General features: G+C 45.4%; 1 protein-coding gene across 2 annotated transcripts in view; it reads left to right on the plus strand.

Annotated features, from left to right (window-relative positions):
- The window catches only part of LHFPL3 (LHFPL tetraspan subfamily member 3), a 470489-nt gene that overhangs the window by 395886 nt on the left and 61020 nt on the right, over positions 1-13583 (plus strand). The gene's annotated exons all lie outside the window — the stretch shown is intronic.

Consider the following 13583-nt stretch of genomic DNA (forward strand, 5'->3'; position numbering starts at 1 on the left):
TGCGTCAGGTTGTTCACAGCTGGCTGCCTCTAACTTCTGTGCTTCGGATCTCCGTGGGCTTTCCCACAGCAGCGAACATTCACAAAGTACTCACATAAATAAAAACTAAAGATAAATCATTTTTGAAAAGAAAGAAAGCAATATAAAATATGGGTCTTATCACAGAAAACCACACCTAGTCAAAATACAGAGGAATGGATTACTAGGTGCCCAGCCTTGATACAGGCGTGACTTCTGCACTGAAGGCTTAGGAAACGTCTCGGAAGAGTAGCCAGAAAGATTGCTAAGAGCCAGAAGGCTGGGAAGAATTCTGAGAGACTGTAGCTCCTAGAAATGACACAGCTGCTACAAGACAGCCACCTAAACAAGCTCCCAATGGTGACAACTAATAGACACGCCCATGTGGAAGGAGAAACTCTCACGGGCCCTCACCCCTAGGCAAAGACCTACAGGCGACTAATGACTGCTAAGAGAGGCAGATTCAGCCTTCCCACAGGAGAGCCCCTGATTGGTTATCCAACCCCAAATGATGGGTCCTGGGATCATACACACCCAAGCCACACTAAACAGATCAGCAGGTTGTATTTACATATTTATGTATAACACACACATATATGTAAGTAACAATCAAAAAAGAGACCACGGATTCGAGGGGGAGACGTGGGGGAAAGTGAAGGAAATGACACAGGGGAGGTTGGAAGGAGAAAAGGGAATGAGCAAATGAGGTCATTATGTTTACATTAAGATTAAAATAAAAGCTTGGAAAAGAAGAAAATATAGGTCTTTCCACCCGGGGCAACCCGGAGATCTATTCCTTGCTTAAACATCATGTCCTGAGACAGGCAGAAGGCACAACTGTGCCTCAAGAGTTAGCATATGGTAAATGCTTTCCACCTTCCACTTGAGAGATCAGATGGGCTAATGCTGCAGTAGGTCTGTGTGGCCATACACGTTCTGCCCTTGAGAGGCTGAGGCTAGAAGTAGAGACATTTTCCACCAGGGAAGTCCCGGAAACCCCCGTCTTGCTTCTTAGGCTCCATTGCCTGCACCTGTGGAGTGGCAAACGCTTCTTTTTGAATTATTGACATTTATTTTTCTTACAAATAATCTTTGTCGGAAGCCAGGCGTGGTGGCACACACCTTTAGTCCCAGCACTTGGGAGGCAGAGGCAGGTGGATCGCTGTGAATTCGAGGCCAGCCTGATCTACAAAGTGAATCTAGGGCAGCCAAGACTATACACAGAGAAACCCTGTCTTGGAAAAACAAACAAAAATAATAATAATTTTTGTTAGATATCACATGAAATTCATAATGTATATATCAAATAAGCAGCCTTAAGAAGTTATTGTGAAAAGCTAGAGAAGTCTGACCCAAATGCACAGAGGGAACTCTCTCCTTGTCTGCACCCAGATACCCCATATTGAATGCCAGCCATTTGTTTGGCTGGTGACTCTCTTTTGAGCAGAGGCAATGTCTCATGCAGATTCAAGTGCTGGGATGTCATGATGAGCAAGTGGACATAGCTCCACTAATGAGCATAGATTCTACACAAAGCAATTCAAATAAATGGTAATAAATGTTCCAAAAGCGAAGAAGCAGACCATACCTGGGTATAGTATTTCCTGAGGAGCCCAGTGCTCCTCAGGACAGGGATACCAGGAGGAGTGTCAAGAGAGTCAATAGAGGCTAGCCACAGCAGGCCCTGTGGGCCAAGGATTTCATTCAAGGGCAGCAGGAAGTCCTTGCAGGGATTCAGTGCAGGTGGTCTGATCCCACTGGGGCTCAGAAAAACAAAACCAAGTTTCAAGATAGAAAATAAGAAATGTAAAGGCGCACAAAGGGGAGCAACACTGAGTACCCCGGAGAGGAGAGAATGATGGATAGAGAAATAGGTAGCAAGCGAGAGGATCCTGAGGTACCCTCCACAGGCTGGGTGGGAGGGGCTCATTCATCTCCTGTAGTAGGAGCTACTGGAAAGATGATTGACAGGTGACTGGGAAAAGGAGTATCTGGGAAAAGGAGTATCTGGGAAAAGGAGTATCTGAGGAGCAGTGAGTTTAGGGAAGCAGAGGAGGACTACATGGGGAAAGGCATGCGTTCCTTTTGGGTAGGATGACTCCATCGTTTCTATCCAAATGGGCACACATTCAGAAATAAGTTATACTATTCGTGTCACAGGGGCAACATAATTTAAACCCATCCCTAGCAAACCAGACGTATGGTCATTCCGGCACGATATACCGAAGAAAGACCAATGACATATCCACAGAAAGTCAGGATAATCGAACGACGATGCCAAGCAGACAGCAGATATATGATTCTGGGCTTGAGGAAAAATCACTGAAGTGTTTTCCATCAGGCAACCATTTAAGGAACTTGTTTCCAACTGCTTTGTGGTGTTTAATTAAGTCCCGTTGAGGGATGCCGGCATGATAGAAGCCAAGAACTGGCAGCTGTAGATCCTTGCTCTGTCCTTTCCCTTAAAGCCCATCTCATATCCAAGGGCCAAATATCCCCTGGGTGTGCCCAAGGCAACCCATCTGTAAACTGAAGCTAGAGCCTAGATAAAATCTGGTCACAGGCACACTGCCTCCTTCTAATGGAGGCCAAGACTGATAAGCACACATTCACTCTGCATCCGGAAAAGAAAGAAAAATGACCCAAAGAGGTAGTGCACTGACTCTGCATTGGTGGCATCAGTTTCTGCCTAGATGACAGCATGTTTTGCTGTGGCTGTTGCAGTCATTAGCAATTATCATTATTATTATTATGACAGATGCCACGCTGGTGCTAAGCATCAGTCTTTGCCAGTGCTAGCATAAATGAGTGCATACATTAAAGTTCTTTCCACTTTTAGTTCACAGTCATCTTGAAACCTGAAATAAAATGAAGGTACTTAATGCTGTCACCTCCTGGCTGATTATATCAACATGGGAGAAAGCGATGCATACAACAATAGTATTTTTTTTTTACAGTGAGTCTGCAGAATGCATATGTTCCACCAACAAGGATTCGTTAACTTGAGTATAATAATACAAGGAGCTGTTGCTAAAGAGGTACAAATTGGGCATTCACGAGGGGCCACCACAGTCCCTTAGGCTTCTTTCCACATGAGTCACCATGAGCCTCCTGTCTGATGTAGATGCTGTCTTATTTAGAGAGGGATCAATAACACTTTCTCGGTGACTGATCTTTGTTGTGATCTAGAGAGCTTACATCCGAACTTCAGCTCGTTGACTTACTGGCATGACCACCACTGACAGCCAGCAGCTTCTGAGAATGCCATGATCTCAAAAGGAAAGCGAAACAGCCGCAATGACACAGTGCTATGCAGCAGGGAAAACAAAGGAACCGCAGACAGCTACAGCAGCATCGGGGAGTGTGCACTGCTCAGTCAAAGAAGGAAAACGCAAAGATCAGATTGGACTTGCTGTGTTTGGGGGGATATGCACATGGCTTGCCACCCCAGGAGGAAATCCAGGGAGGACACTGTCATGGAAGTCAGGATAATGGTTACTCCAGGAGAGAAGATGGCCTGTGCCTGATAAGGAACCAGGAGTTTCTAGGATGCTAGCAGTGCAGTGTCCTAATGCTTGACCTGGCCAGGGGAAATTAAATGTGTACATTTTAATGTTCTAATTGCAATGCATTGTCCAAGGCTCCCACTGGGCCCCTCTCTCCTCCTTTCCAGTGCCCTTTCTACCCTACTCCATGGCCTGGAGTCTCTCGTCTTGGGACTGGTTTCTGATGCCCAAGGAGGTCACTTCATGACAAACTGCAGGTCTGGCTTGTTGGAGAGCATGGGAGTGTAGGCACCACTCCATGCCAGCATTGGAGGAAAGAGGGTTGGAACTTAGAGGGAACCTCCCATCGCACTCTCCAAAGAATGAGGGAATCCATGTTTGGAACTGCTTTGTTCATTCAGAACGGAGACGCCAAGCCCCTTTCTTTCTGCAGTGACCGCATTTGCAGGCGGGCCCATCGGAGATAGGTCCCTCAGCACTCTGTTACTTATTGTAAGAGGAGTATAACCATCTTCACTGTCGTTCTGAGAACATGATAGGGTGCTGTCCCAAAGAAAAGCTTGAAGAACAGCATTTTATAGGAAATATTTATCCCTAAACCTCTCCATGGTGGGAGGGTGTATGTTTGCCAACAGAGTCTAAGATATTCCCCTAAACCAACCCATAAAGAAAGTGAACACCATCAGGCTGGGTGAGGAGTGTGTCTAGAAAAAGCCTCACACATACCCTAAACCCAATTTCTTTTCATTTTTAAGCTAGCAGGACTCCGTGCTGCTGCCCAGGGCTCAGAGCTCTGCATTAGGTGTCTGGACTGCTGCAGCCACCACGCTGTCTTCTGACATGCTCCAAAAAGAAATGTATTTGCCAAAGATAAGCAGCCAGTCCATACTGTGCATCCATACAGTGCAGCAACGCCAGCTGTAATTCAAACCTAGCCTATTTCCTTGGATTTTAAATTATCACCTTTGATCTTAATTTTAGCCCTCTATAGTAACCATGGTTTCAGAATCTTTCTCTTAATTGCTCTAGGAAGTTGCATAAAGATGTTGAACTAATCTCTTAAGCCCCAGGTGAAATGTCACACTGGTCTGGGTGGCACCTTACATATATAAAATGAAAGTCAGAACCAGCTCTCAAAGGTACACAGTAGCTGTCGGAACTGCTTGTGACAGTGATACAGGTCTGAACAGACTTTACCAGATATGGAAGCATCTCACCTTGCCACAAGTAACTCCTCCCTCGGGCCACTCATGACTATTTTAACACCACTGTGCTTGTCAAGAAAAATCTGCCTTCCTACCCTGTCTCATTAACCTGTGTCTTCTACCTTCCCATCGTCCTCTGGGTCAAGTGTCATTTCTGATCATGACCGAACTTTCAAATGCCCAGCTCCTACTGTCATCCTGGGGAGCTTTTTCTCCTTCTTCAACTTTGTACTCAGCCTGAGCCCATCATGCTCTGCCCACCCTAGGCTACATGGATCTCTCCCTGGTAGGAGGCTGGTTAGTTCGGTGCCTGTCTCTCTGAGCGCGTCATTAGATGGTCATGTTGCATTGCTATTGACACCAACTAGGACAAGTCGGCTAGTCCTCATAACAAGCACCAGATGCTGCTTATTGCTAACCTCAGCCCACAACATTCAACCCAGGAAGGGTTTTCCTCCTTTTTGATTGACCTGAACTGCCTGCTGCCTTGATCCTGCCCCCCAAATCAGAAAGGAACAGGGCATCCTGGGGAGTTTTTTCATACAACCACCTTCTTCTTCTTCTTCTTCTTCTTCTTCTTCTTCTTCTTCTTCTTCTTCTTCTTCTTCTTCTTCTTCTTTTCCTCTTCCTCCTCCTCCTCTTCCTTCTCCTCTTCCTCCTCCTCCTTCTCTTCTTCCTCCTCCTCGTCCTTCTAATGATCTTACCTTTCAACACAGTCTTGGCCACTCATTTTTCTGAGTCTCCTACAACACTTGAGTGCTTGTGTTTAGGTGAATAGAACACTCTTTACTTTCTTGCTCCCCTTTCTCATTTTTTTTTTTCAGAAATCCCTGAGGAAAATAATAATGGTGTATGTGCACACGCACATGTATGTATGTATGTGCAAGTACAGTGTAGACCTGTAAATGTGTGTGTGCGTGTGGGGATGTGTGTGTATGTGTGTTGTGCCTGAGACTCTCACATCTCATGGAACTCCGAGGCTTTTCCTTCTTCACTCACTGACAGCACCACAGAAGCCTCTTCCCTCAGAACTATTTGATCCTAATCCTATTGAATGCTCCTCCCCAAAGCCCCTCCTTTTACCACACTGTCAGGTGTCCTTTGAAATCTTCCTATGGCTGATTCATTCTAAATATTTAGTTAAAACTCTATTCCAATTCCAGGCACTTAGGCCAGGAGTTGGCTGCTTGAATTTAAATTTATCAAGCCGAAATTTGCTTCATTTCCAAAGTGGCCATCCTGGCTACGTTTCATGCATCCCACAGACTCATGTGACTTACCAATTTGGACAGTGCAGAATCACGTCTTCGTTAGTTCATGTTTCAAAGACGAAACCAGAGAGATGGCTTAGAAGGCAAAGGGGACTGCTGCCAAACCTAACCATCTGAGTTTGGTCCCTGGAACCTACATGACAGAAGGAGAGAACTGACCTCCACGAGTGGCCTTCTGAGCTCCACACAGGCACTGTGACACACACATGCATGCAAATAAAAATGTAACTTTAAATTTTTTTTTTTATAAAAGAAGGAAGTAGACTGTTTCTAATATCACAGAAACTGTTTTTGGATAACATTGACATGAACCAAGCAAGAGACAGAATGAGGAAATAGCAAGAAAGTGGTATTGAGCCAGCAAAGACCACACAGTTCATTTAAAGGCTCTTAGGAATATGTGCACCTAAAGTCCTCAGAGAAGTGGGAGTGGGGGGAGGCGTCCTCTTCCTGTTCTACCACTTTCAACAAGAGTCTTCTTACCACCCTTTGTGTAATCTACCAGAACTGTTGCCATTGACACTGGCAAGCAGCTGCCCCTGGAGTCTGAGCCTTGTTCCTCGAATCCCTTGCTGACAGACTCAGCTGGCTGAGTCACCCCAAGATCTGTGCATCTTGGAATATTGATGATTTGAAACTTTCTGTTACACATGACCTCAGGGATATTTGTAATACATGAGCCGAGAGCAGGGCGCGTGTCATCATGGACCTCAGTTTATAAGTAAAATAATCAGTGGCCTAAATTTTCAGGTATTCAAGGGAGAACCCTGGAGCCAAGCCAGAAGACAGCCCACATCCCCTATAATGTTGGCTCTTTGTGTGTTAGATTTGAGAATGTGTTTGCTTTGGGTTTTTTTGTGTGCTGTTGATGATCATAATGAGATGCTGGTGCTGTTGGTGGTGGTATTTGAAAGTCCATTCTCTCTCTCTCTCTCTCTCTCTCTCTCTCTCTCTCTCTCTCTCTCTCTCTCTCTCTCTCTCTCTCTCCCTCCATCCCTCTCCCTCCCTCTCTACCCCCTCTTTCTCTATGAAATGTTAACAAAAATCAAGACCCTACACAAACTAAAATTTTTTTCAATTCATCTCTAACTACTCACTTTTCAGCCTTCTCCTCTTTTTCTGTCTCCAGTCATGTCATCACCAGGTTCTGGATTCTTCCTTTCATCGGAACCATAGAAGTTACCTGTATAATTTATAGCAGTATAGAACTCTGAGAGAAAGTGTGTCAGGGCACCCTGTCATCATTCATGATGTTTATTTCACGTGACTCCAGGCAGTAAGCAAAGCCCCGAGTCATTCCTAGCGTTACTAAATGGATTTAATATCAACTTAATTTGATCCCTGTAAATGCAACTAAAAATCTTTCATCTTGATCTTGCTAGGAAAGTGGTAAATTACATGAATGATAGAGAATGTGTTTTCGTTTCTAATAATAACACTAAAACAGATGGGGCCTATGCACAACTATCTCAATTAGCATTTCTCCACTAGGAATTCACCAAGGCTCACCACAGTTCACTTTCATATAAACACATTCTGTTGCCTTTACCCATCTCCATCCATATATTCCTGGGGAGATAGCTCAGTGATAAGGTGCTTGCTGCGCAGGTGTCTTCACTTGAGTTCAAATCCTCAGCAACCACATAAAAAGCCAGCATGGAAGGGTGTGCCTGTAACCCCAGTGCTGAGAGGGCAAGGCAGACACCAGTGCATCCCAGGCCTCCCTGACCAGCCAGTCTAGCTGAATCTGTGAATTCACTTGGAGACTTTGTCTGAAAAAAAAAATACAGTGGAGAATGACAGAAGATGTCCAATGTCAACTGTGTGCTTCCATATGTGCCCACATGGGTGAACACACCTGCTTGCACACACATATACACACCCTCACACTATCACACCATTCACACTCATGAACACTCATGTATACAGAGAGAGAGAGAGAGAGAGAGAGAGACTACTACTATTACATTCATCTTGCCCATTTAGATCTAGAAAAGAAAACAGTCTTCTCTCAACCACTTAAATTCAGCCTTGCTCAGCAGTCTCCCACCTGATTATACACAGCACTTCTGACCCTCTCTTCTGAATTATGTCTCAATATCCCAAGAATAGAAAGCCTGTGCCTTTGCCTTCTCAAACAAAAACAAAAACACTAGCAGTTGCCACATTCTCGTAAGGCGTGTGTCCCGGCTCTCATGCCCCAAGTCCCAGCAGCCAGACAAATCACTTTAAATGCCATTCCCAAGGAAGGCCTTGCTGAGAAGCAACCACAACATTCAGGATTCCAGTCACTTAGATGGTACGTGCTGGTATTTACATACTGTAATAGGGATTCAGGCCGGGTTGGCAGACCCATTACTGCAGCCTGTGTCTTTAAGGGCACTTGGACAGTTCCGAATGCTACCAAAGCACTCCCTGCTTCCACTAGGTTCCCATAGGGTGGATCAAAATAATGTTGGGTGTTTTTAATGAGCAAATTGTGACTTATTTTTAATGAGAGAGGAAGCGTCATCTCTGTCTCTTGCCTCCTGTTTGTTTCTCAATTCGAGCACCATTATGTATTGCACAATTCTCTCCAGGAAAATTGAACTCATTGGGATGTTTGCACCTTCTCACTCACATACATCTGGACTTGTTACATCTGAAAATTGGAAAATAAAAGTGCATTCACAGAGCATGAAAAATCCAGGAGTGGGAAATGCCAAACCCATTTGTCATTCTCAATGAGGAAAAAAAAATTGTATAGGCAGCATCTTCTTTTAAAAAAAAAAAAAAAAGAATGAATGAATGAAAGAATGAGCCAAGTGCTAATAATGTACCATGGCTGCAGATGAAAGCGCCCATCCTCCTGCTCAGCTTCTGAATGCCTGCAACGCTTCTGCATTTTGATTAGAGAAAGGAAGATACATGAAGAGATGTGAGCTGCATGCCCAGCATATGTCCTCATAAGCCAACAACCATGCCTTGTCAAACCTGACCAAGATTGCATTGACAGCGGTGTCCAGCTGTGGCACACATGGTAAGCTGATGACTAGGTGTTTCCAAGGCTCCTAAGCCACTCAGCTCGTGCCCGCCTTTCTTCATAAGTAAAGCACAAAGGTCCAGCAAATACAGAAATGCAACCCCGCTATCCTCCAATAGCTGTGGAGAGCCTAGCTCCCTCCCTCCTCCTAGTCGGGCTGAGCCTCTGGGCCTTAGTGATCACAGATACAGGAGGACACCTTAAACTCCACACCAAGCAAGCAAGCAGAGGCTTTCTAGGATATGAGGTTCTTTTTCTTTTCTCTTTATTTATTTATTCACTTTCTATCCTGATTACAGCCCCCTCCTTCCTCTCCTCCCAGTCCCACTTTCCCACCCTCACCTTCTCCCTCCACTCTCCTCTCCCCTTCTTCTCAGATAAAGGAACCCCCTACCCCTGTGCCATCCTGCCCTGGCACTTCATGTAGCATCAGAAGTAAATACATCCTCTTCCGCTGAGGCCAGATAAGGTTGCCTGGCTTGGGAAGATTGATCCAACAGCAGGCAACAGGATCCATGTCAGGGACAGCCTCTGTTCCAGGTGCTAAGGGACCCACATAAAGAGATAAAAGCTGTCCATCAGCTCCTTAAGTGTAGGGGGCTTAAGTTCAGTCCACACATGCATTTAGGTTGGTGTTTCTGTCTCTATAAGCCCCCATGGGCCTAGGTTAGTTGACTCTGTTAGTCTTCTTGAGGAGCTCTTGTCCCACACAGGTCCCTCTATCTTTCCCCCAACTCTTCCACAAGACTCCCAGGTCTCCATCTAATGTCTGGCTGTGGGTCTCAGCATCTGTTTTGATCCACTGCTGGGTGGAGCCTCTCAGAGGACAGCTAGCTTGGCTCATGTCTGCAAGCACAGCAGAGTACCATTAATAGTGACAGGGGTTGGCTCTCTCCCATGGGGCGGGTCTCAAGTTGGGCCAGTCATTGGTTGGCGATTTTCTCCAGCTCTACTACATCTTTATCCCTGCTCATCTTGTAGACAGGGTAAACATTGGGCCAAAAGTTTAGTGGGTGGATTGGTGTCCCCTTCCATCCACTGGAATTCCTGCCCAGCTATAGGGCGTAACCACTTCAGTCTCCATGTCCCCCACTGCTGGGAGTCTCAGCTAGAGTCGACCCATATCCTCCCCAGCTTGTCCCAGACAGCCTCCAATTGGCTTTTTTCCCTCCCCACCTCCTCTGCCACCCAGTTCCCTCTCACCATCTACTTCTGATGTCTAGCGTCAGAGTGCATGTGAAAACAGGGCCCATCAATCTGCTGCATACAAGAAATACACCTCAGCAACAAAGACAGGCATCACCTCAGAGTAGAGGGTTGAAAAAAAGTCCTCCAAGCAAACAAACCTAAGAGACAAACAGGAGTAGCCATTTTAATATCTAATAAAAACAGACTTTCAACCAAAAGCAATCAAAGTAGATGGATAAGGACACTTCATAGCCATCAAAGGAAAAATCCAGCAAGAAGACATCTCAATTCTGAGCATTTATGCCACAAATGCAAGGGCACCCACATTTGTAAAAGAAACATTACTAGAGCTGAAATCACACCTGGGACCCCACACATTAATAGTGGGAGATTTAGACACCCCACTTTCACTGATGGGCAGGTCAAGGAGACAGAAACTAAACAGGGAAATAATGAAACTAACTGACACTACGAAGCCGATGGACCTAACAAATATCTACAGAACTTTTCACCCAAACAGAAAAGCATATACCTTCTCAGCAGCGCATAGAACCGTCTCTAAAATGACCATATACTGTCATAAAGGAAGCCTCAACGGATACAAGAACATTGAAATAACGCCTTGTGTTCTATCAGAGCACCATGGATTAAAGCTGGACCTCAACAACAGAAACAACAGAAAGCCTACAAACTCATGGAAGCTGAGCAACTCTCTACCTAATGACCGCCGGTCAGGGAAGAAAGAAAGAAACTAAAGTCTTTCAAGAACTCAATGAAAATGAAGGCACAACACACCCAAACTTATGGGGCGCGACGAAAGCAGTGCTAAAAGGAAAGTTCGTAGCACTAAGCGCCTTCATAAAGAAATTAGAGAGAGAGATCCCATGCTAGCAACATAAAAGCTCACCTGAAAGCTCTAGAACAAAAAAGAAGCAAGCACACCAAGGAGGAAGAGACAGCAGGAAACAATCAAAATCAAGCGATGAGGTCCTTGCTGCACGTGCTGGGGGGGTGCGGGGTGGGGGGAGGGCAAAAGTACCTGCCTTTCATTTAGAATAATTCCACTCCCTAGGAAAGCAAACAACCTTGAAACCAATTTGTCCTGCCATTGATCTTAAGATTCTCCAAGATCTGGTCCCAAAGAGGCGCCTAAAAAGACACATGCAGTGTTTGTTTCTACTTCCCCTGAGAACTGCAAAATGCCTGGCAGGCTCTCACCCCTCTGTGTTAACCCTATACTGCTCGTTTACCAAGTAAAACATCCAAAATATCCCTGAGGCTAATCTTGATTCCCTGTTTCTGTCTTTAAATTTTTCCATCCTCCTAATGCTCTTTTTTTGTTGGTTGGTTTGTTTGTTTGTTTGTTTGTTTGTTTTTGTTTTTCGAGACAGGGTTTCTCTCTGTAGCCTTGGCTATCCTGGACTCACTCTGTAGACCAGGCTGGCCTCGAACTCACAGTGATCCGCCTGCCTCTGCCTCCCGAGTGCTGGGATTAAAGGCGTGCACCACCACGCCTGGCTTCAATTTTTTTAAATGTGCCATGCAGTGATCACCAGGGAAATCCAAACTGTGGGTTTTAACAAGCGTCTGTAAGTAGTGAGGACACTGGTTAGCCTGGGTCTCCCCCTCCAGGCTCTGTGGGTCGCTCTGAACTAGCTCTGCCCACCTTCGTCCAGAAGCTCCATCCTGAGATCTGTCCATACTCAGGAAAACAGGCAGGGAAGACTTCCTATCCAGAAGCACTCGTAGCTGAGCGCACCAGATGATTTAACACGGATTCGCTGTAAGGTTAAGGGCTGAAGTGTAGCATGTCCCGCTGATTCTGAAATCCAGTTCTGAAGTGTCCTTCGAGTACATTTACCTGTGTCTGCTCCTCTCCGGCAAGAACTAAATCTTCAAGTCCCAGAGAATACAAATGGATGGGCCCAAAGTTCTAGAAAATGAGGATTGGCCCCTTTTAAAGGCATCCATGTTGGAGTACCGAGATGTTCCATCTTGGCTCACTGCTCTGACTACATCTGCCATCTTTAAAAAACCAAAGGCCAGGGCTGGCTTGGAGAGGTGGCTCAGTGGTTAAGAGCACTGTGGGGCTGGAGAGATGGCTCAGTGGTTAAGAATGCTGCCTGATCTTCCAAAGTCCTGAGTTCAATTCACAGCAACCACATGGTGACTCACAACCATCTACAGTGAGATCTGGCGCCCTCTTCTGATGGGCAGGCATACATGAAGGTGAAACACTGTATACTTAAATAAATACATCTTTAAAAAAAAAAAAAAGAAAAGAAAAAAAGCACTGTCTGCTCTTTCAATTCCCAGCACCCACATGGCAGCTCACAACTATCTGTACCTCCAGTTCCAAATGATCTAATGCCCTCAACCAATACACATAAAGCAAAATTAAATAAATTATTTTTTTTTAAAGCCCAAAAGACCAGGGCCAACACTTCCAGAGCTGGGAAAGCAAGGGTTGACAGAGACTGAGTGAAATCACAGGTTCTTCCAGGTCCACACGAAACACTGAAACACAAGAAACTGCACAAGAGAGGACGTAGGCAAGACATGACACAAGCACAGATTCAGTTCTACAAGCCAAGGCTAGTAAGCTTACCAAGCATGCTAAGAGCTACTTCACTGCCCAGATTGCAGGGTGGAGCTAATACCTGACTGTGTATGTTAAGAAAATCAACTAGGACTAGAGAGATGGTTCCGTGGTTAAGAGCACTCTCTTCCAGAGTTTGAGTCCCAGAACCCACAACCATCTGGAACCCAGTCCCAGGTCCTCCAACACCCTTTTCCGGCCTCCCTAGGCAATGCACGCATGTAATGCATAGGTATGCATGCAGGCAAAATGCCCACACATATAAAGAAAAAAAATTGTGAAAAAAAAAAAAAGCATCAGTCCCTTGGAGAGAAGATTGTTATTTCATGAAGCTTAAGGATTTGTAACTTTGGTGACAATGTCACCTGAAAGAAGAAAGGGGTAGAAGGGGGTCTTTCAATGATACGGTGTGTTGAGCTATCCTTTTAGACACGGGGAGGGGGATGTCATGAGGATGGTGATTGAACCTGGCCCCAGCAGGCCCTTTGTCATGCTGTGTTCCAGAGTGATGCTGATGGAAGGGTTTGTGTCAAAGCTGGAAAACAAAGAGCTGTGAGCTGTGCTGCAAGGCTTTGCATCCAGGCAATCCTCCATGAGGGGGCTCCTTACGCACTGTGAGGCATGGAGTAGCATCCTTGTCCTCTGCAATTATCAGCTGTACCAACCCAAAAGGTCCCTAATCACTGCCCAGTGTCCGCTGAAGAATCTCTCCTGGCTGATAACCAGGAAGAAGTCGTTCTTATTTTTCAAGGAAGAAGTAACTCTAACTCACAT

Source organism: Acomys minous, assembly GCF_964271855.1.
Source record: "Acomys minous genome assembly, chromosome: 6".
NCBI classification, from domain to species: Eukaryota; Metazoa; Chordata; class Mammalia; order Rodentia; family Muridae; genus Acomys; species Acomys minous.